At 35.1% G+C, this 26,051-nt stretch overlaps 1 protein-coding gene across 1 annotated transcript in view; it reads right to left on the bottom strand.

Moving 5' to 3' along the window:
* BCHE (butyrylcholinesterase) overlaps positions 1–26,051 on the bottom strand; it is a 97,154-nt gene that overhangs the window by 66,122 nt on the left and 4,981 nt on the right. The window lies entirely within an intron of this gene.

The following is a 26,051-nucleotide window of genomic DNA, read 5'->3' as shown; positions in this document are numbered from 1 at the left end:
AAAAATTTTGATTATTGTTTAAATACATTTTATGAGTCATTGAAGTAAGGTAGAAAGAACCATCAAGGTAGAATTCATTAGACAGTTAAGAAATTTAATGTTTGAAATAAGGGTTTCTTATTTTTAGTAAGTAGTTAGAAAAACTTGCCTTTATCTCATTTAAGTTAGCTTTATTTAGCTTTGTTAACTTTGTTAAGCTTTTAATCTTTACCAACCAAATTACACCAAGATAGAGGTAGAATTTCTATGAAAGAAGAGATATTAAGAGTTCCTAAAGTTCAAGGTCTGAGAGATAGTACAGGAGTTAAGGTGCTTGCCTTTCATGTAATTGGCCCTGAATCAGTAACCCTCTCTATTTATGGTTCCCTGAGCACTGTCAGGAATAATTTTGGAGTCAGAAGTGGTCCTAAGCACAGCTGGGTGTGGACAAAAAAAGAGAAAGAAAAGTCTGACATATGCATCTTATTCTTATGATTACAACATCAAAATTAGCTCACTAGACATCACAAGTTTCCAGCTGAATATCAAAAGAAAATTATTATTCAAATAAACAAGCTAAGGGAAAAATAAATCACTTTTTATCTAAATAAACCAATTATGCAAGAAACATTAAAGAGCTCCTTTAAAGGAGAAAATTCCCATCATGTGGAATTGTGTATGAAACTCACCAGTTGGTGTGCATAATTATTCTACCGGATTAAGAAGGATTAGAAACATAAATTGATTAATGAACAAAAGTGACTTTATTTGTGATTTTATTTGCCATTGCTTTATGTTGTATCAGATGAAGCAATATGAAACAAATTTGTTATATATCTACCAAAGAGACAGGCTGGAGGATGGGAGGGGGCTGGGAATATTGGTTGAGGTAAAGGGACATTGATGGTAGGATCGATATTGGAATACTATATGCCTAAAACAACTTAGCTAAAACTTTGTAAATTACAATGTTTAAAGAAACATTCCTTTTTAAAATAATACTTTTAATGTTTAAATTAAAAAGTTGAAAATATAAGAGTAGTTCATGTTACCATTTAATTAAGCAAAATGAAGCAAATACAAAATACAATGTGAATTGCAGATAAAGAACAATAAATTTTTTAGAGTGCAGGTTTATGGGACTTACACTAAATAAATATTTATAATTTATAAATATAAATATAAATAAAATTATAAATTTATAAACCCTCAGTGCAGGTTTATGGGACTTACACTAAATATATATGTAGTGCACATAATTTCTCAAATTTGTATCAATACAAGAAATAGGTAAGAATAAGTCTCTCAATGAGAGACGTTACTGGTGCCCACTCGATGAGCAACGGGATGACAGTGACAGTGACAAGAAATAGGTAATAGCATTGCTAGGTCATATATATATGGTAGCCAAAAAAGCAGTGGTATTCCACTTTTTTTGCTATCTACAGCATTAGTACATTGAGATTCTATAATTCATACAGCAAGAAAATAGAGAAAATTATTTTTTTTATTTTTTTCATCCTACTATCAGGTTCAAAAATGGAGTTGGTATTCTAGTAATTCCTCTGGAATTTTGAGCAATTTAAATTTTCTAAGCCTCAATTCTTCTATCACATCTGTTGAGCATGATTATGCTTACTCAGAGAGCTGTCATTATAGCAGTAAAGTCCTAGCACGGACTTAGCATACGTTATTTAATAAACATTTTAACTGATGTAATTATTAGTACAAATAAACCGGTATCATAATTATTAAAGACTAAATGGTCAGAACTTCCTTAAAATACTCTAATCACAAAATGAGCTATATCATTTATAGGTCATGTGTAGAAGCATGATTTTTAAGCGTTCATAATTTTACTATAACCAAATTATTTTATCAGATTAATTTCCTTGTAGACAGTGCCTCCTTTCTAGAATGTTAAATTGCACATAGGAAGAACTATCTAGCATATTTTGTAGTGTTAGGGTCATTATTTTGTCATTATTTAGAGTAGTTCTATATCAAGTTTCTATATCAAGTGCAAAGGTCATTTGCACTTCAGCTGCTTGTCATTGCTAATCTATGGTAATTTAGTCAACTATAAGGTTGATAACTCCCTATAATTATCTGAGAGGTTTAGAAATGTTTCAATAAAATAAGTAAGGAGTGCAGTTGTTTTTGTTTTTTTTTTCTTTTTGGGTCACACCCAGTGATGCACTCAGGAATTACTCTTGGCGATGCTCAGGGGACCATATGGGATGTGGGAATCGAACCTGGGTCATCCATGTGCAAGGCATATGCCTTACCCACTGTGCTATCACTCCAGCCCCATAAGGAGTGTCTTATGTATTTCTTCTCTTAAAATATAAATCTTTAAGAATTTAGAACTCATTGCAAGCCAATAGGACCTATATTTAATATAGCTTTTCCTGTTTATAAAAATTACTTTTCTTATGTTTACTATATTTGGATTGTGGTTTTGTTTATTTTCCCCAGGAGTAATCTTTATGCACAGATCCCGAACTAATCCCTGAGCACTGCTGGGGGTAGTGCACATAGCAAAAAGAAATGAAATAAATTTTGTTTTATATGTTTATTCATTTAAATTAATTAAATAGATAAAATAAATGGATGAATAAAATTATGTACATGATTATGATGCTGAAACAAAGTAAATTAGTGACAGTATGATACCAATCAGTACAGAAGCATGTTCTCTTTTCTCTCCATATACTCTTTTATGATTTTCTTGTTCCATTTAAAAATAAAGCTATTTGGGCTTGAGCAATAGCACAGCGGGTAGGACGTTTGCCTTGCACACAGTCAACTCGGGTTCGATTCCCAGCATCCCATATGGTTCCCTGAGCACCACCAGGAGTAATTCCTGAGTGCAGAGCCAGGAGTAACCCCTTTGCATCACTGGGTGTGACCCAAAAAGCAAAAATAAAATAAAATAAAAATAAAAATAAAGCTATTTGAGGGGCTACTGAGATAGTACAGGAGGCAAGGCTTTGACCAGCTAACACATATTTGATCCCTGGTACCTCATATGGTCAGTCCCCCAAGTACTACCACGAGTGATTCCTGAGTGCAAAGCCAGGAGTAGTAAAATTTGAGTACAACTAGTTGTTGTCAAAAAAATCTCACAAATATATAAATAAATAAATAAATAAACAAATAAATAGATAAATAAATAAATAACTCTACTTGGTATACTTGTTTCAAAACACAACTTTTGTTTTTCTACCTTGTGCTTTGAGTCTCCAATAAAAATGTATCTCAAATTACACAAAAATATCACTTGTCTTTGCTCCTAATAGCCTTCATATTCATGGACCTACATGTGTTATAAAAGTTTATAATCATAAATTTGATAAATATATCCAGTACCTGCATTTAATATTTTATTTTATTTTTTGGAAATATGCTTTTTTTTCTACTTGCACCCTACTCTTATTCCATGCTCATTCTCATCGTTTGTTTTTTTAAATTTTCTTAACTAGGAGTACTTAAACTCCTAGTTTAAATACTATATATATATATATATGTCATGTATATAAATGCTATTTTGTATCTTTGGACTGGAACAATAGCACAGTGGGTAGGGCCTTTGCCTTGCATGTGGCCTACTCAGGTTTGATTCCTCCACCCCTCTCAAAGAGCCCAGCAAGCTACCAATAGTATCTTGCCCACATGGCAGAGGCTGGCAAGCTACCCGTGGTGTATTCGATATGCCAAAAACAGTAACAACAAGTCTCACAATAGAGATGTTACTGGTGCCCTCTAGAGCAAATCAATGAGCAACGGGATGACAGTGATACAGTTATACAGTGATACTACCATAAAGTGCCTAATAGAATTATCAAAAAACTTAGTAAAAGAAAATTTGTGAAAATTGTTATATCTCAACCTGAAAACATTTCCTTGTCTGAGGGTTTATTAAATTGTTGCTAGTTAATAGTTGAAGTTTTTGTGTCAATGTATTTTGTTAATTGATATTAGTTGGCTTTTTTACATTCCCATAGAATCTGATGTGGTCCCACTAGTATATTAGTATTGTAGAGTTTGAAGATGTCACTCTAGACAATCCAAAATCAAGAATACAGAATAGAATTTTTGATTACACAGTTCGAGTCCTATCTCCCATATTAATCATGTCAGGTCTCCTGGTGGGTCAATTAAAAAAGAAATCCACTATGAGGTATCATTATCTTTCTTAATTCAATTAATCAGAAAATTATGTCAGATTTTTTCCACTTAACACTGAAGCCAAAACACCATCATTCTTCATTTCAACTGTTATCACAGACTTCTAACACTTATCATTGCTTCATCTGTCTACACATACAGTCACATGTAAACATTTTGAGTCCAATCATGTTACTCTTCACCTCTAAATTTTTTAAGGCTTTTTTTAATTCAAGTTGATTACAAAGATTTTATAAGCTACAAATTCTATGTATCTTTATGTGTATTTCTCTGATTTCACCTTCTATCACTTTATCCACACAGGTGCTCGCCCTCATACAAGCTTTCATGGATTTCTGTAAAACCCTAACTCATCTTTAGACAGATCCTTGAAGCATTGTTATTAAACAGTTTTGTCCCTAGATATTCATATGATTTACTGACACTTTATATCACAGGCTTTTTATTGTGACACTACAAATGATGCCATATTTCACTCAAATAATATTCTATGTTCCAAACTACACTTAATAATATTTCAGATATTATCATTATGAATTATTATATATTTGCTATCTTTCAATTACATCATAAGATAATTAAATATATAGATATTTACTTTGGTGACTTCCTGTTACTGTATTCCTTTTAGAATTTTATTTCTTTACCTGTGTATGTCTTGATTTCTACTATAGTTTACTACCTCTACTACAACTAGGGGCCTTGCACACATAGGACTTAAGTGTGTTCATGAAATATCAAATAAAATAATGATAAACAAATCTCCAAAATATATGACTGAGGTCCAAGAGTGATAGAAAAGTAGGTTGGGAATTTTCCTTGCATGAAGCTCACCTTGGTTCAGTCATTGGAACCCTATAATTTCCCAAAAGAACTGCAAGGAACACAGAGCAAGGAATAAACCCTGAGTACCATCAGGTATGACTGAAAAATAAAGCAAACAAACAAATGTGTATATATAAATATGTAAAATGTAATATTTGTAAATAAATATACGCAATTTGGAAATACATGTATTTTGTATTTGCAATATGCAATTTGGAAATTTATGTATGTAAATTTATGTAATAAATATAAATGAATACATGTAAATATATAAGATATATATGTTATATATATATTCTACTTTTGGAATGAACTTCAGCTTTCCAAAATTGGACTAAATGTCAGAATTTGAACAAATGCAGATATACTTGGAAAACAAATTTGTTTTTCATTCTGCTGAGTCCTCTCACTAGTACTAAAGCATTAGATTTTCCCCTACTTCATTGTGATAAAGAATTTCAAGCCCCACAGTCAAGAGTATTTTAGTTTTATAGCTATCATCATAGATGTAGCCCCTGGGGTATCAAACTTTTGATTCTCACTCCACTGTTATTGATGATAAACTATTGCTATTGCTTTAAATGCATTTTCAAGTGATCATCGACAGTTTTTAAATTTTCTGCAATGTGATTCTTCCTTCTCATGTAGCTAGAATAATATCCTTTTCTACCTAAACTTATGTTATATCTGTGAAACTTAAGATACTTTACAGAAAGATTGCTACTAATGGTTATTGCTTTATACCTTGCTGAGTAACTCCTCAACCAATTCTTAATGAGGAAAAAGTGATTTTAAGGAAAAGAAATTTGTCATGACAGCAATAAAATCATTCTAACTTTGAACAAACTTCTAACATTGAACTTTAACCCTTTGCAAAGTCATCAAATGTCCCAAAATGTCCCAGATTGGCTAATTATGATAACATGCAAAAGTAGTTGTGGAATCAAAGGATAAGAAATTTTTATTCACTCTGAAAGCCATGTGAAATATTTTCAATCAGCAACTCTAATTATAAGCCTGAAAATAATTAGCCTCAATGGCCAGATGACTATTTCACAGTATCTATACATCTTATGATGTCTAATCTTAGAATAATCTCTGTCCTACCTTTATAAAATTAGCAAGACAGGTATCAACATGCTAACATGTTTAAATTATAACTATGCAGCCAAATGCTTTTTGAAAGTAAATTTAATGACAACTTTTAATTATTCACAGAGCAAGAAGCCTGAAAATTGCTTAATTCAGGAAATAAAAATTAATAATCTTGAGTCATAGTTAATCTTTGTTCTATTACCTGTCAATTTCAATTGACTTTATACTGGGAACCATACTGTTTTCTCATGTGAAAAAGTTATAGAATGTCATCATTTCAACAGTGATATAACTATATGTAATGATATAATGACATGAAATAATATTATCCATAAATTTCAAACTTTGTCAGTGTAATGGTTCTTCCATGTAAAAGGCATCTTATTCAAATATATAAAATGCATCATATTAAGCAGTGTCCCATGATAAATTTTCAGGATATCCCTTGAGTAGAATTACAGTAGAAATAAATAATGATGTAATTAAAAAAGCTGCGAAGTCCGGACCCAGCCTTCTCCTTGGCCCTGAGCAACCCAGGCTTCCCTCCGCTCCAAACTGCCAGCCTAGTGGCCTGCATACCACCTCCAACCCCCAACCCTCTGTCGGGTTGTGGGAAGGGGCATGGCCTAATCTTCAGGGCATGGCCTAGGAAAAGTGGGTGTGGCCCAGGAAGAGTGGGCGTGGCTTCTTTTCCAGCCGGACAAGCTTACACAGCGGCAGATTCTCTCCTCAACATCATATCCAAGACTAACATCCTAGCTATTCGTAAACAGTAGGACAATAAAACACAAGACTGCACATAATGATTGAAGGAACATCTCAGTGGGAGGCCAGGTTCTAGAAGGGAGAAACAAAAAGGCAACCACCATTGACTGAGCCTATCCAAAATCCTTTTCGCAACAAGAGAAACAGGGATACTCATCTTCAAGGTACATCTTCCATACCAATACAACAACATGAAAAAACACCGCAAAGTCCAGAAACCTCAATTGTCGTTTCCTACAAACTTGACATTTCTGATAAAGAATTCAAAGTTCAAATCCTCAAGATATTCAATGAACTCAATACAAAGATTGACAACTTAAAGGAGGACCTGACAGTAACAGTAAAACAGACAGCCAACTAAATACGAGAAGAAATGAGAGCAGAAATAAGAAGCCTACAAAAAAGAAATGAAGGATTTGCTAGATGAAATAAAAAACTCTCTGGCTGGCCTCAACAAAAGAATGACTGCAGCGGAAGACAGAATCAGTATGCTTGAAGATGAGCTGTAAGAAGCCTACAGGCAACAGCAAACATTGGGAAGAGACCTCAAAATAGCTCTAGGGTGATTCACAGTCCCAGGGGATGATCTCAAGAGGAATAACATTAGAATGATCAGAGTACCAGAAAGACAGGGAACCAACCCCAATGAAAAAGCCACAGTCAAACAAATCATTGGTGAAAACTTCCCAGAGCTGGACACTGCGGTCGTCCAGATTAAAGGCACCCTTCATAGATCCTAACAGAAAAACCCCAAGGCATATCATAGTTACAATGATGAACTTCATCCATAGAGACACAATACTGCAAGCAGCAAGGTCGAAGAAGGAAATCACATACAAAGGAGCACCCCTTAGATTCACAGCAGATCTATCAGAGGAAACCCTCCAAGCCCGAAGGCAGTGGTGGGATATAGTGAAAAAACTCAATGAAATGAACCCTTCACCAAGAATACTTTATCAGGCTAAACTCATTCAAACTCGAAGGAATGATACACTATTTTTGGGATAAACGACAGCTCAGGAACTTCATTCACTCAAAACCAAACCTAAAAGAAGGACGAAATGAGCTATTGTAAGACAAGAAGAACCTCTACAAGTACAACAAACCCTTACAGAAAGATGGTACAAAATCCCATAACAATAATCTCTCTTAATGTCAATGGTCTAAATTCACCAATTAAGAGACACAGAGTGGCTAAATGGATTCACAGACTGAACTCAACATTTTGCTTCCTGCAAGAAACTCATCTGAATAACCAGAACAAACACAGACTCAAAGTCAAAGGATGGAAAAAAATACTGCAAGCAAACAACTCTCTCAAAAAAGCTGGGCTGGCCTTACTAGTATCGGATAACAGATTTCAGGTTGAAAAAGATTAGAAAGGATAGGGAAGGCCATTTTTTATTAATCAAGGGATATGTACAGCAGGAAGAAATCATACTCATAAATGTGTACACACCCAATGAGGGACCAGCCAAATTCCTACAACAACTGCTAGCAGACCTTAAGAAGGACATCTTGAGAAACACAATGGTAATTGGAGACTTCAACACTGCCCTATCACCCCTGGATAGATCAAGAATATTAAAACCCACCAAGGAAATACTGGCTTTGAAGGAAGAAATAGAAGAGAGAGGGCGAATAGATCTACACAGGGCTTTATATCCCCTCAAAAAGGAATACACATTCTTTTCCAGTGCACATGGAACATTTTCCAGAATAGACCATGCGCTGGGCCACACAGCATACCTCAATAGAATCAACAAGATAGACATTGTAACAGCTATCTTTTAAGACCATGATGCACTGAATATAGAAGTTAATCACACACAGGCCCAGAAAAGCAAATCAAACACCTGGAAATTAAATAGCTCCATGTTGAACAATGAGTTTGTCAGGAAGGAAATCAAGGAAGAAATCAAAAGGTACCTGGAAACAAATGAGAATGAAGTCAAGAGCTACCAGAACCTGTGGGATGCAGCCAATGCCGTATTAAGGGGAAAATTTATATCTCTGCAAGCATATCTCAGGAAGGAAGAAAGGGCCCGCACAAATAACTTGACTTCACAGCTCAAGACCTTAGAAAAGCACCAACAAAAGGAGTCCAAACCAGGAAGAAGGAAAGAGATAATAAAACAGAGCATAAATTAATAACATGGAAACCCAAAAGACAATCAGAAAGATTAATAAAGAGCTGGTTCTTCGAGAAAATAAACAAGGTTGATAAACCACTAGCAAGACCCACAAAGAAAGAGAGAGAGAGAACCCTTATAAGCCGAATCAGAAATCAAAATGGGGACATCACAACAGAAACCAATGAAATTCAAAGGATCATCAGAGACTACTTCAAAAATCTGTATGCCACGAAACAAGAGAACCTAGAAGAAATCGATAAATTCCTCAACTCCTATAATCTCCCAAGGCTGAACCAAGAAGACCTGGAGTACCTTAATAGTCCAATTAACATCAATTTTGCATATCACTCAACTAGTACTAAAAATAGTTCTTAAGTGCTGATGAAGGTAATATGTTGACTCTCAAATTATTGCTTGGATAAAAGATTGATATACTTATATGTGTGTATTATGTATATTATAGGAGGATGAATGTAATGAAATACAACCGACCTCTAATATATTTGGGCACAGTAAAAATAACTTTTGATATGGTGTCACACCCAGAAACGCTCAAGGGTTCCTCCTTGCTCTGCACTGAAGAATTACTCCTGGTGCTGGGGGACCAGACCAGATGCCAGGGATTGAACCCGGGTTGGCTGTATGCAAGGCAAAACCCTAACCAGTGTACTATCACTCCGCCCACCCTATCCTCCCCCAGCAAGAATTCTTTATAGAAGTAACCTGCATATTTAGGCTTGAGGACTGGGATAGATATATCTCATATATGGTACTGGCAAAGGAGAAAGGAAGTACTAAGCAATCTGATGAGGAGCGAAAATAGACTGTAAAATGTGTTTTGTTTGGTGTATTAGCCTATTTTAACATGAGTAGAAAGCCAGATCTTCAAAGTAAAGAGGACACTGAGACCTAATATATCCTCACCAAAATGACTTCTAAATCAAATACCTATTCACCTTTTCTGAAGTCAAGCTTAAATTTAAGTTTTGTAAAACTAAATAATGACTAGTTTGAAGTATTAATGGATCCATAGTATTCACAATATACTTTACACATTTTTGAAAACAACTCTTAATCAAATTATCTGCTAAAATTAAAAATAAAAATATATTGTAAATATTCATGCTTATGATAAGACAGAATGATAGAAAGTTTCTACTTCAGAACATTCACATCAGAAGCCAGAGTGGGTAGAAGATTTTCTTGCTTTCCACCAACCAGGTTTGATACCCAGGACCCTAAATAGCCCACCAAATCCCACCAGGAGAGATTTCTGAGTGTACTCCAGAGTAACCTCTGAGCATCATCAGGTGTGCCACTCCACACACATTTTCACATCACTAGCTATTCAAATAGGAAAGTAAAAACTTAATGAACCACATACCAAATGAAAAAACATATTAAGATATTTAAATATGTTAAAGAATGCAAAAAGTATTTCTTCTAAACAAGAAAACAGAAGTCTTCCTAGAAAAGTAATAGAACTACTGAAAAAAAATTTTATATAGAAAAGTTAGATTTTAATTCACTGAATAATTTTAACCACAGATAGGTAGAGGGGGAGAAAAGAGTTTGTGAGATTCCAAGAAATCAATTAAAAGTTTACAATTTATAAACAGATACGAAACAAGAAAAGTGAATCTAAACTCAGAGAAATGTGAAATAGCAAATGACTCCATGTAAGAACAAGTTCTGGAAGGAGATGATTGGGACAAATAAAACTGATGAAATAATGATCCCAAACTTTTAAAATGTGACATTAAAAAAAGAGGAAGAATCATAGTGAATCCTAGAATGGTTACATATGTATGTATATACTCTACATAATCAATTTTAAATCACACACATTAGTTGTGACAGACAAATGGTGGAGAAGTCAAAATAAAGAGAAACTTCCACAGTAATCCAGGAAGGAAGATGTAGTACACTATTACATACTGGAAAACAATAATATGAATGGAGGTTCACTTTATATCAAAATTTAAAAGATAGTAGAACAAATATTTAAATTGATAAAATAAAGAATCCTTCTCAGAACTATATGCTCTTTTTAAAAATATCCATCCTTTGAAGTAAATTAAGTGCATTCTTTTTTTTTTGCTTTTAGGGTCACACCCAGCGATGCTTAGGGGTTACTCCTGGCTTTGCACTCAGGAATTACTCCTGGTGGTGCTTGGGGGACCATATGGGATGCCGGGGATCGAACCCAGGTCGGCCGAGTGCAAGGCAAATGCCTGACCCGCTGTGCTATTGCTCCAGCCCCAAATTAAGTGCATTCTTAGACAATGTAAAACTGATAGAATTTAGTATCCAACCTGCACAGTAAGAAATCCCAAAAGATTTTCTTCAGTATATCAGATGGAAATTAGAATATGCAGGCAAGAATAAATAAGGATAGAAATATCAAATATCAAATACATTGGTAAGTATGAAAGTTATTTTTTATTTTATACATTTTCACAAAATATATCATTAAGGTCAATAATTTTCAAGAAGAATTTTATATTCCACACTGCAGTTGGGTGCACAAGAAACCACTGCTATTGGCTTATATTTTTGAAATAGTAAGATAAAGGAAAAATGGAAAACATTAGTTATGACTGTTTTAAGTGTCATCTATGCTGTAAAAAGCAGTTTCATACAATGATTAAATAATCTGATATAAGTTAAAGAACTATTTTTTAGTTCTAAAACAACCACTGAGGAGAATAAAGTCTAAAAATTAAAAACAGGCTGGAGCGATAGTATAGTGGGGAGGGTGTTTGCCTTGTTTGTGGCTGACCCAGGTTCAATTCCCTACATCCCATATGGTCCCCTGAACACTGCCAGGAGTAATTCTTGAGTGCAAAGCCAGGAGCAACCCCTGTGTATCACCAGTTGTGACCCAAAAAGCTAAAAAATGTACCTCATGGTTTGTGGTCTGATGTTGAGGTCTTTAATCCATTTTGATCTGACTTTTGTGCATGGTGTCAGGTCGAGGTCTAAGCCCATTCTTTTGCATGTGGTTGTCCAGTTGTGCAAGCACCATTTGTTAAACAGGCTTTCCTTGCTCCACTTCATATCTCTTGCTCCCTTATCAAAGATTAGATGATCATACATTTGAGGTTGTGTGTAGGGATATTCCACCCTGTTCCATTGGTCTTTGGCTCTGCCTTTGTTCCAGTAACATGCTGTTTTAATTGTTACCGCTTTGTAGTAGAGTTTAAGGTTAGGGAGGGTGATGCCTCCTGTAGGATGACATTACTTTGCCCTTTCTCTCCTTGCCACAAGTAGCTTGTCCCGGTTTTACCCAGAGTTTAGGCTTACCCCAGTCTCACCCATCAAGGTGTTCCCGAATCTCTCCCATCCCTTTGTTTAGCTATAATCACTTCTCCATGTTCTCTTCCCCAAAACAGTTAATCCGCAGCTTTCCCTTAATCTGACTGCTAATTTGCAAGGTCAGACCTTCCTAGGATACTGAATTTATATTATATAAGTTAATATTGCCTTTCTCCTCTTCTTGTGCCTTTTGAATAATTTACTTTAAAGCTATGACTGTTTTGTATAGACACAAGAAGACAATATTATGTTTTTATAACTTGGGAATTAATTGGCCTCGAATATTCCCTCCCGGGCCTCTGCTTTCTCCACTTAAGCCTCAGTTGCCCTCAGCTCCTAGCACCCCAAAGTAGGGTCCCCGACGTGGGACAGGAAGGATCCAGGGCAAGCGGTGAGTTATGTGCTACCCTGGCATCGAGATGGGCCTGGCCAAAGTGCCTAATTCTTAACTATAAGTTAAGAGCTTGATCATAGACAAATGCTGTCATGATCCAATAGTAATTATGAGACTGGGACCCTGCAGGGATAGAAAAGACTGATCTGGCCTGAGCACTGTAGTCTGAGATTGAGATGGCTCCAGGAGAGCAATTCTATAAGCTTTAATGCATCTCTTATTGTGTCCATACAAAATAATTAATATTATGAATTCTTATATGTTTGCTGGCTGAGGAGAAGAGAAACACGTTCTTGGGACTCCACCCTTGGGTGGATCCTCCTGCTGAAAGAGAATTAAGTCCTAGGAGAAGCATCCCCTAAGGGAAAGGACCTTACCCTATTGATGGTGACCACACCTACATGTAGGCCCCAACCCCCTGATGCTGTGGAGATTTAACTAGGGTGAGAGTGGGTTGGGGCCAGATCCACGAGCCAGATCCACGGGGCAGATCCACGGGGAGAGACCCAGGAGAGCGGGAGAGAAGCGGAGGGAGAGAATGAAATAAACGGATCGAGCAACCAGTTTGGCCTTCTTCCTTCTTCCTTCCGTCGCCTGCCCTTGACCGACGGCACACACAGCGGTTCTGGGGCACCGGACGCGGGCGGTGAGACAGAGCTGCCTAGAGAGCCCGCGAGTGTATGCGCCCCCTCGGCGTGCTTTAGTTTTTTACAGCCTCCCATCATCTTTTTCCCAAGAATTGTTTTAGCTATCCGTGTGCATTTATTGCTCCATATAAATTTCAGGATTGCTTGATTCGTTTCTTTGAAGAATGACATGGGTATCCTTATAGGGATCGCGTTAAATCTGTATAATGCTTTAGGGAGTATTGCCATTTTGACAATGTTGATTCTCCCTATCCATGAGCAGGGGATATGTTTCCATTTATTTCATGGAGTAACGTTTTATAGTTTTCTTTGTAGAGGTCCTTTACTTCTTTAGTTAAGCTGATTCCAATGTATTTGATTTTATGGGACACAATTGTGAATGGGATTGCTTTTTTCATGTCCCTTTCCTCTGTCTCATTGTTTGCATATAGGAAGGCCATAGATTTTTGGGAATTGATTTTATAGCCTACGACTTTACTGTACAGGCCAATTATTTCTAAGAGTTTCTTACTAGAGCTTTTAGGTTTCTCTAGGTATAGTATCATATCATCTGTGAATAGTGAGAGCTTGATTTCTTCCTTTCCAATCTGAATCCCCTTAATATCTTTTTCTTGCCTGATGGCTATTGCTAATACTTCCAGTACTATATTAAAGAGAAGTGGTGAGAGCGGGCATCTTGCCTAGTCCCCGATCTTAGAGGAAAGGCCCTTAGTTTTTCTCCATTGATGATAATGCTTGCCATAGGTTCGTGGTAGATGGCTTTGACTATCTTGAGGAAAGTTCCTCCAAAACCCATTTTGGTGAGAGTTTTTATCATGAATGGGTGTTGGTTCTTGTCAAATGCTTTCTCTGCGTCTATTGATATGATCATATGGTTTTTATCTTTACTTTTGTTGATGTGATGGATTATGTTGATTGATTTCCGAATGTTAAACCATCCTTGCATCCCCGGGATGAATCCCACTTGGTCATGGTGTATGATCTTTTTGATGAGTTGTTGGATTCTATTTGCTAGTATTTTGTTGAGGATCTTCGCATCGGTGTTCATCAAGGATATTGGTCTATAGTTTTCTTTGTTAGTGGTGTTTTTGTTTGCTTTTGGTATTAGGGAGATATGTGCCTCATAGAAACTGTTCGGAAGGGTTCCTGTCTTTTCAATTTCCTGAAAAAGCTTGAGAACTGGCAACAAGTCTTCTTTAAATGTTTGGAAGAATTCGCCAGTGAATCCGTCTGGACCTGGGCTTTTGTTTTTGGGAAGACTTTTGATTACAATTTCGATTTCCTTGATATTTATGGGCATATTCAGGTATTTAAAGTCTTCTTGGTTCAGTCTTGGGAGATTGTAGGAATCAAGGAATTCGTCCATTTCTTTTAAGTTCTCTTGTTTCGTGGCATACAGACTTTCAAAGTAGTCTCTGATGATATTTTGAATCTCCTTGGTTTCTGTTGTGATGTCCCCCTTTTCATTTCTGATTCGGTTTATTAGGGTTTTCTCTCTTTCTTTCTTTGTGAGTCTTGCTAGTGGTTTATCAATCTTATTTATTTTCTCGAACCAGCTCTTTGTCTCATTGATCTTTTGTATTGTTTTTCGGGTTTCCATATCATTAATTTCTGCTCTAAGTTTTATTATTTCTTTCCTTCGATCTGGTTTGGGTTCCTTTTGCTGGTCCTCTTCTAAGATCTTGAGCTGCGAAGTCAAGCTATCTATATAGGCCCTTTATTCCTTTCTGAGGAAAGCTTGCAGAGCTATAAAATTTCCCCTTAGTACAGCTTTAGCTGTGTCCAATAGGTTCTGGTAGCTTGTGTCTTCATTCTCATTTGTTTCAAGGTATTTTTGAAGACAAGGTCGGCAAAACCCTCCACGATATTGAAGATAAAGGTATCTTCAAAGATGACATGGAACTAAGCAATCTAGTAAAAACAGAGATCAACAAATGGGACTACATTAAACTAAAAAGCTTCTGCACCACAAAAGATACAGGGACCAGAATACAAAGACTATCCACAGAATGGGAAAGGATATTTACACAATACCCATCAGATAAGGGGTTGATATCAAGATTATATAAAGCACTGGTTGAACTCTACAAGAAGAAAACATCCAACCCCATCAACAAATGAGGCGAAGAAATGAACAGAAACTTTCCCAAGGAAGAGATACGAATGGCCAAAAGGCACATGAAAAAGTGCTCTACATCACTAATCATCAGGGAGATGCAGATCAAAACAACCATGAGATACCACCTCATACCACAGAGACTAGCACACATCCAAAAGAACAAAAGCAACCACTGTTGGAGAGGATGTGGGGAGAAAGGGACTCTTATACACTGCTGGTGGGGATGCCGAGTAGTTCAGTCCTTTTGGAAAATAATATGGATGATTCTCAAAAAACTAGATGTTGAACTCCCATTTGACCCAGCAATACCACTGCTGGGAATATATCCCAGAGAAGCAAAAATGTATAGTCGAAATGACATCTGCACTTATATGTTCATCGTAGCACTGTTTACAATAGCCAGAATCTGGAAAAAAACTGAGTGCCCTAGAGCAGATGACTGGTTGAAGAAGCTTTGGTACATCTATACAATGGAATACTATGCAGCTGTTAGAAAAAATGAGGTCATGAACTTTGCATATAAGTGGATCAGCATGAAAATTATCATGCTAAGTGAAATGAGTCAGAAAGAGAGAGACAGACATAGAAAGATTGCACTCATCTGTGGAATATAGAATAGTAGACTAGGAGACTAACAACCAAGAATAGTAGAAATAAGTACCAGGAGGTTGACTCCATGGCTTGGAGGCTGGTCTCTCATTCTGGGCAACTCAGAGAAGGGAACACCAAGTAAAATGTGGTCGGAAGTCATGCGGGGGAAGGGTGATGCGTGCTGAATATAGACTAGAGACTGAACACAATGGCCACTCAACACCTTTATTGCAAACCACAACACCTAATCAGAGAGAGAGAACAAAAGGGAATACCCTGCCATAGTGGTAGTGTGGGGTGGGGGGAAACAGGACTGGGGAGGGTGGGATATGCTGGGTATACTGGTGGTAGAGGATGGGCACTGGTGAAGGGATGGGTTCTCGAACTTTGTATGGGGGAAACATGAGCACAATAATGTATAATTTATTTCAATTCTTAATGTAATTTTATTAGATCAATAAAGTCCAGATTAAAAAAGAGAGAAATGTAAAGTCAGACACAGGGAGGTTATGGAATAACCTCTGCTTTATCTAAAGTTGGATGCCACTGCGAGACAAAAAAAAAAAGCTGAAAAATAAAATAAAATAAAAAATTTAACAACATTTCTATGTAAAAGTTAAATGGAAGGGCAGGAAATATACCCACGGTTCAGTCATGGGGCACCCTGAGCACAGACCTGGAGGAACCTCACTGGAACAGGGTGACCAATTAATCTTGACACCATAGAGCCTGATTAGCACCATAGCACCTCAGTAACCGTGTATCCTCAAGCCCTAGAATATCTGGTCAGATGGTTAGCCAAGAATTTGTCATGGGGAGTGATCCTAGACAACCAGAGTACCAATAGGAAGGCCCACTATTGAAAAACTTAGAAATATAGTACTGTATTGCTATATTGCTGATAAAGCAATGGGGGAAAACTTATAAAGAGCATTAGGAGACATTAATTAAAATGCAATTTAAAATAGAAAGTGCTAGACTTAAAATTATATTGTACTGAAAGTAAAAAAAAAACTGGTGATAATAAATGTTAAGCAAGCTCCTTAAGATATCAGTGAATTGGAAAGTACAAAAGCATAAGAAAAACTTAAATTATCTACCAACTTCTGAGCAAAAGAATGCATTTCATACCTATAAAACAGTTAGCAAACGAATATATTTCATACCTATAAAACAGTTAACAAACTAAGATTACAAGATTGTAAACTGCATGGAAGTAATGACAGGTATGAGTTGCAAAGAAAATTAGCAGAACTATATGGAGAAATAGATAAAACCATGTTGCATTGTCGTCTGTTGTTCATCGATTTGCTCGAGTGGGCACCTGTAACATCTCCATTGTGAAACTTGTTGTTACTGTTTTTGGCATATTAAATATGCCACGGGTAGCTTGCCAGGCTCAGTCGTGTGGGCAGGATACTCTCGGTAGCATGCCAGACTCTCCAAGAGGGCCGGAAGAATCGAACCTGGGTTGGCCGTATGCAAGGCAAATGCCCTCCTGCTGTGCTATCACTCCAGTAAAGATAAAACCATAATTAAAGTTAATGCTAACATCACACATTCAGCAATTGAAATGAATAGAGGGGCTCTAGAGTTAGTAAGTAGGCTTACTTACTACTTAACTTACTTACTTACTTACTTACTTACTTACTTACTTACTTACTTACTTACTGCATGCCTTGCACATTGTGAACACTGGGTTTGATTTTTAGCACTGCATACAATTCTCTGAGCACTGCCAGCAATGATGCCTGATGGAACAGGGTGACTAACCAATCTTGACACCATAGAGCCAAGCATAACTTTTGAATGTGGTCTAATCCCTCAACCACACTATGGTTCCCTGAACTCCACCAGGAATGATCCCTGTTCACAGAGTCCTGTGTAAATCCTAAGCACCACCATGTAGGCCCACAAACAAATTAAATAAAATAAAAAGAAACAGATAAATAAAACCATAATTTGACAAACACACAAAACAAAGAACTGAAGGAAACATCTTTGCAATAATATATGAAATACATGAAAGAATATAGTCATTTTTACACAAAATAATCTCAATATCTTTAAGAAATTTGACAGAATATAACTCTTGCTAAATTTTAAAACTAGCAATTTACAGTGATGACATAACTAAAATTTCCCCCAATATTTGAAAATATAGAGCCAAATTCTTGTGGCTGTGTTGTTGGACACTGGAAGTTGATTGATGCCAGGCTCTGCAAATGCCCTAGATATTTATCCTCAACAACATTAAAACAAAAGAGGGCAATGTTCTTTGAGGACCTGCTAAATTAAGAAATCCATGGCTGATATGAAATACTGCAAATAAAAATGTAAACTTTAAAAATAATCAAAATAACAGTATGATACACAGAAAAAAGCTAAAGCTACAATCGAGATAAAACATACTTTACATGTTTATATTAGAAATGAAGATATTAACTATAATTAAGAACTAAGAAAAAGTTGGAAAATAATTTCTAGTTAATACAAAACTTATTTTCAAAATAGAAATAAAAGAACATTTAAGTAAAATAAAAAGAAAAACTTATTGTATTGCTTAATATAATTTATAAGCATTTATAGTATCAGGAATTAAACATAGGGCCTCATAAATGTAAGATATGCACTCATGCTTGTATTATTTCCCTAATCTCCCCAAAACAATTTTTTAAAGTGATAAAATTGATAAGACTCAAGCAAAAATAACCAAATATAGCAAAAATGTGAAATGAACAATAGTAGAGTTACTAACAAGGCTAATAATAGAAACAAAAAATATTGAAAATATAATAAATGACAACTAGGAACAAGGTAATGTTACTTAGCTTGATAAAATTATGTAAAATATTCCATTAAAATAACCTAAAATGATGAGCTAATAGCAAAGTATTGTCCTTTTCACTTACAGTATTTTTACTTACAGCATTCACTTACACCATTAAAACTTTTCACTTACAGCATTAAAATTGCTAGTATAAAAACTATACTATAGGAAAATTCTAGACCCACATATCTTCAATTGTAAAGTCTATCAAAACTGTAAGGACTACATGATGACATTGTACACAATCTCTATTAAAACTAAAGCAAATTAAGGGCAACTAAACTAAAAAATTAAGGGCAACTAACTAGTGATTTAAAATAATCTTCAAGACTACCATCTAAACTTTATTAGATGTTAAACAAAATAAAAATATAGTAACCTCATAAAAAGAAAAAAAATTATCAAAATAAATTAGTAAAGCAAACAGAAAAATCTGTTTAAAAATATTTGACAAGGTAGTTTTTATAGTTGGATAGAAATTGTTTCAACATTTGAGAAATGAATCATTTCATTTCATTATGTCTTTAGAGCACCAGCTAAATTATCATTAAGATTTGAAGAAATGATGTAAACCTTCATGAACAAGTAACAACTTAGGAAGTTCATAGAATTGAAAGCAATTTTCCCTGAAGCATTGCGTGTCTTTTAAAGATTATAATTAGCCCACAAACAAATAATTTCTACAAAATGATGAAAATAAATTAATTAGTGTAAATAATCTCACTCATTATCAATAGTCTATATTCACCAATCAAGAAAACAGTGACAAAATGGATCAAAACAGTAAACTCAACTTTTTGTGGCCTGGAGGACTTATCTGAAGAGTCAAAGTAAGCAGAGGCTCAAAAGTCACAGAAGATAAACAATCCTACAGGATAACAGCTCTCGCAAAACAAACAGAAGGTAAGAAACCAACAGGGTAGAAAAGAATGAGAAATAAGAGTCAGTAGGTAACAGGGCTTCAATTATACCAGTGATATGAGCAAGGAATACAGCCATGTATCCAAAACACAGATTCAATAGAACTGAAAACTTGAGATCTAAGTGACAACCACTGAAACTTTGTACTTAGATATCATTAACTCCCAGTTAGAGATAAAAGTTAAAATTTATACAACAGAAATATGATTATCACTTAATGCTCAATGGAGAAATGCATCAATAATTTACCTTCTATACATATATAAACTAAATGACAGACCACACACAAAATATATTAAATAGACTTAAAAACACAGATTGAAAGATTGTTTTAACCCTCCTCGAACACTTCTGTATAGACCAACTAGGGAAAAACTCAATCCCTCCAAAAACTTTGCCTTAGAGTATCAGAGAGATAATACAGCAGGCTAATGGTTGTTTGTAGGCTGACAACTTGTATTTAATTGCCAGCGGCCCATATAGTGCCCTGAGCAGCACCAGGAATGATTCCTGAGCTCAGAGCCAGGAGTAACCCCTGTACACTGCCAGGTATGACTCCAAGACAGAACAAAATAACAACAAAAGGCCTTAGAGGAAGAAATGGAAGAGATAGGCCTAACATGTAATAATGCCCTTCATCCCCCAAATATTGAGTACACATTTTTCTGTAGTTCACACCCTTTCAGATCACAGTGCTTTGAGAGCAGAAATCAACTGCAAAGAAAAACTTGGGAAAAAAATCTCAACCGCTTGAGATAGATGATCTTGCTACCAAACAACCAGTGGGTTAAAGAAGAAATAAAAAGATTTTTAGGAACAAATGAAAATTAAGACACAAATTACTAGAATATTGTGACACAACAAATGTGGTATTATATTGAAAGTCAAGGGCAACAAAGCATAGAAATAACCTAAATGCATAAGTTAAGCTCCTAGAATAATTTCACCAGTAACAATGCAAAGCAAGATGAAAGAAATACTAAATAAAAAGAAAACTTTAAAAATATTAAATTATCAGTGATACCATGAGGGTTTTTTTTTTAACCCCTTTGATGGTGATGGTGTGTAAAGGGGAAATAAAGACTGATAAATTTTTAGCTAGATTCGTAGGAACTAAGGAAAACACTAGTTGACCAGATCAGAAACAAAATGGGCAGAGGTTACAACAGATACAGCAGACATTCAGAGAATTATCAGAGACGTTGATGAAAAATTTTATGCCACAGAACAGGAGAGCATAAAGGAAATGAACCTATTTTTGAACTTACACCATCTTCTAAGACTGAATCAAGAGGAAATAGAGCACCTGAATAGACCTTGTAATTACTAGCAGGGGAATTTAAATAGGAACAAAAAATCTTCCCCAAAACAAAAGCCCAGACCTAGATGAGTTAACCAGTATAAGTTTTTTCAAACTATCATAGAAGATCAAGCACTGCAGAGATAGTATGGTGGGTGGGGTGCTTGCTATGCACAAGACCAACCTGGGCATTTCAATAAGTCCCCTAAGCCCTCCAGAAATGTTTCCTGGGGGTAGAGACAGAAACAATCCCTGGCATCGCATCTCTGGCACTCATAAAATAATAAAAGAGAGAAAAGAAAATGAAAAGAGAGAGACAAAATGTCTCTCCAGTCTTGATCTCCATATTCATGATTATATCCACAAGAAAATATTAGCAAAGCCACTTCAGTTACTGAGTATACTATTCTCCTGACTGAAAAATTTTAGGCACCCTCAGGAGTGTGGGGGACATGACATGCCCCTGTCCTGCTGAAGCTCCGGCCGCCACAAGCACAACCCACAGCTGCTGCAATACCAGCAGCCTGACTCCACTTCATCATGAATAATGTCTGCAGAGATAGCAAACTGTCAAAATCCCAGTTTTCAGGCTGAGAGTTTTGGGGTCTTCTAGGAGTAGCAGCAGGCATCCTACCACCCACCCACCCCATCCCACTTGCTTCCTCCCTCCCTCCCACCCACCCTATCCCACTTGCTTCCAGAAGCCCTGGTGGCCATACCCACTTAATATAGCCACTTACCTGTCAACTCATGGCCCAGTTCTAGAGATACTAAAGTTCTGAATCAAACAGCCACCTATCCACATATGTGGCCACGAGACACCTCCAAATTCCTCAATACTACAGTCAGTAGGAGTGCACCAAGTACATGAAGGAATATAGAAGCAACTAGACTCAATAAGGTGAACCAATATCACAAAATGCTCAGCTAGCAACACACAGCTTAGTTAAACATCAGATAAGGATGCAATGCGCCCCCCCCCCGTAGTAATGTAGAAAAACTTTCACAAATTTTCTTTTATTGAAATAATTTAAATACCTCTATTATTCATTTACTTGTAACAAGCAATAAAAATCAATCATTGTGCAGCTACTAAGGGGGCATTGGCGTGGTTGGGATAACAGGGAGAGAAGGTCAGTTTCATAGTGGGATTGTGGTTGGAACATTAAAAACCCTTAACATCTGTGTTATGGACAATTTTGTAAACCATGGTGTTTAACTAAATACATTTTTAAAAATTATAAAGAAAACTAGTTAAAATCTTTCTCAGGAGCTTCCAGAGAGTTAAAAATACAGGAAACTTCCTAAACAGTTTATATAAAACTAATAGATACTGTATAACAAGTCAGAAAGACACATCACTAAAAAAAACTATAGATATAGAGTTTATATATAGTTTATATCATACAAAAGAAAACTATAGATATATAGACAGAAAATTATATATGCATATATATATACACACACACATATTCTTTACAAAACCCCCAAATTAGGATAGACCCTGGGGCAAAACAGTGGGTTTTAGAGAAAATTAGGCAAGCAAACATGCCCAAGAAAATAGAATACATGATGGCAAGCAAACGTGAGCCCAGGAAAGAAGAGAAATGCATCTTTTGGGTTCTTTTAGAATAGAGAGCAGCACAGTCAACAATGGAATAAGAAATCGTCATGACTTTATATTTTAAGGATGCCTTCTGATTGGTTGTGTGAAGTATCTCAGCCTCTTGACCTAATGAACCCATTAAATTTTGATGTGCAATGTCATTATATTTTTCTCCTTGTGTGTTTTCTTTTCTGTAATCAAGCCCTCCTGGATAGAGAGCAAAGGTGCTAATATGATTGGCATTACAGTGGTAAACTGCCACATATCTAAGGTGGATTTTTTCCAGGGAAGCGGGATTTGTTTAATACAAAAAAAATAATTTAACATATTATGCCATATCAATTCATGGAAAAATAAAACCATGTGATCATATCATTTCAATAAGTTTCAAGTTCAAAATAAAATTTAGTGTAATATGCTTTAGATGTGAGACTTGAAACTTAGTTATATAAATGAGAAAAGGCAGTATACTAAATTTTATTAAATTATTTGAATTTCCTTATTTACAAAGGTTAAAAATGTAGCAATTGATCACTGTAAATTGTATTTTTTGACTTATCTTTTGGGGCTGGAGCAATAGCACAGTGGATAGGGTGTTTGCCTTGCACGCTGGCTGACCCAGGTTTTATTACTCTGCCCCTGTCGGAGAGCCAGGCAAACTACCGAGAGTATCTCATCTGCACGGCAGAGCCTGGCAAGCTATCCATGGTATATTCGATACATCAAAAACAGTAACAACAAGTCACACAATGGAGACGTGACTGGTGCCCGCTCGAGCAAATCGATAAGCAATGGGATGACAGTGATTACAGCAACTTATCTTCTGATAATTCCATTTGCCATTTCATAAGTTTTGTTGAAGGTTTATTGTATGCCTTCCAGGGTGGGAGGCTGGGGGATGGCAGGACCCTGGACTGGTGGTATTGGTGTTGCAATGTTGTATGTCTGAAACAGTTCTAATATGAACAACTTTGTAAATCATGGTATATTAGTAAAGAAAATAATGAAATTCAGAGAAAGTAACTGACAAGATCATAAGAGCCATTCATAATAATAAAAATCTCAAAAAATGGGGAGAGAAGAAATTTTCCTCAAAAGATTAAAGTCATTACTCACAAACCTACAGCTAACATCATGCCCATTGGTGACAAACCAAAAACTTCCTCTTTTGAATCCAGCACACGGTAAGGTTGCTGCACTCATTAATCTATTTAACTTAATATTGGATGTCCTTAATAAGCAATTAGGCAAGAAAAAGATATTAACAGAGCCCAGATTACAAAAGAAAATGTTAAATCATCACTCTTTTCAGATGGTATGATACTATACTTACAAATAACTAGAATATCTGAAAACTCCTAAAAATAATAAATAGTATGATAAATAAAAATACTATAAATAATAAACGATGCCATAAAGGCCACAATATCAACACAGAAACCCATGCCATTTTTATATACAAACAGTGACAGAGATCAAAGAAAAATTAAAATATAAATTATTTTTATGTCACAAAAAATCATGTGTCTGGTAATCAGCTTCACAAAAGTGGCAAAAGGCATAGAAAACTATTAATAACTTATTAAATAAATAATAAATGAAATAAGAAAATAGAAAACACATCTCTTAAATATTGATCAGAAGGTTTAATACTAACAAAAGGACAATTCTATCAATACTGATTCAATGCAGTCCTATAAAAATTCTGGAAACATTTTTGACTTAGAACAAATCTTGTTGAAATATATACATATATTTAAATACATTTCAACTCAACTCAATCTGTAACCGAATATTTACGTTTTGTACATACCAATGCAGTACTTTAATGAGTATACATCAAGCCAGTTTCCATTTGAAGCTAGTATACTCTTGTTCCAACTTCCTTAAACTATTTCTTAAGTGTCTCATTTGGAACATATAATGTTTTGAAAGATTGCTAGAAATAAGTTTTCACTAGTGGTGGGATTGGTGCTGAAATATTGTATGACTAAAACTCAACTATGAATAAGTTTGTAAATCATATACTTTAATAAAATAGCTATTTTATTTTAAACTTTAAATAATTGTTTTCATGACTTATTATCAATGAATATTTTAGTTGCACGCTTATTTTAATTGGAGTTACTTAAAAATTTTCAGGCACAAAGAAGTTCTGTATAAAAAAAGTCATAGAGGCTCAGGAGACAATGGGAAAAAATGTAGACTTTTATTTTTGTGGAAAAAATGTTCAGGAGCACATTCAACTCAGGAAATAGAAGACATGCTGGATAACATTTGCAGTTTATAAAGGAGAGGAACTAATGGTCTTAAGAGAGTACAAGGGAACAACATAACTGTAATATGAAGTTAGCTTGTAACCTTTGTCTTTCATAAGGAAAATGGCATTCCACATTACCAACTGCTGTTCTAGAATATAGGTAGCAGAAGATGGAAGAATTTATATTTATACACATGCAAAATAAGCATGAAAATTTAGAAGAACTATATTATGAAAATACTTAATAGAAAGATATAAACTTTAACTTGAATCACAATGAATTCTCAATGAAGAATAGGAGAGAAACCAGAGAGCAATAGTTCCACTATCAAAATTATTTCCGATTATAAATTACAACATAACAGATTGGAATAACATATCAATGAATTTGAGATTTAAAGCACTCTTTTTAAAAAACCTATGTCCACGTCTCTAGTTTTAATTAGCCTTATTGATATAAATTATTCCAATGTACAAAATATGTATATTGTTTACAAGTAAAAATGGGAAAGTATGTTCAGATTATTTTATTATGAATTTAAAGAGTATTTACCCTATAATTTTTTAACATATAAGGAAAACATCATATATTTGGTTAGTCAATAGGAAAAGCAGATTAACTAACCATAATGACCTCTATAACTCCTGTACAATAGAGGTTACCTGAAATCTATAAACCTATTAAAATTAATTCTAAAAAATGTAAAATTGTGTATTTGATATCTGACAAACAACTTCATAGCTATTTTGACTTGCATTTTCCTGACCATATATGTGTTATTATTTTTTATGTACTGGGAACATCTATTCTTTTTTCTTAAAGCATGCAAAGAAAAATGTAACACAACTAAAAAAACTAATTATTAAAAATGCTCTATTAAATAGAAAGATCATAGTGATTTGGGTATATAATTTTGGTTCTCAAGATAAACATCCATTCACATATGACGTTGCATAAAATTTTTAAAGTTGCCTGCAGTATTTTAAGATGAAATTTAGAATATTTTCATTGAAGTATTCAGTAATTTATTTCAAGAACTTTGGTATAAGTCAGTTAAATTTATTATGATTTTTT

This window comes from Sorex araneus, chromosome 2 (genome assembly GCF_027595985.1).
Source record: "Sorex araneus isolate mSorAra2 chromosome 2, mSorAra2.pri, whole genome shotgun sequence".
Classification (NCBI taxonomy): Eukaryota; Metazoa; Chordata; class Mammalia; order Eulipotyphla; family Soricidae; genus Sorex; species Sorex araneus.
The sequence above is the reverse complement of the archived record's forward strand: the minus strand, read 5'-3'. Positions and strand labels throughout refer to the sequence as shown.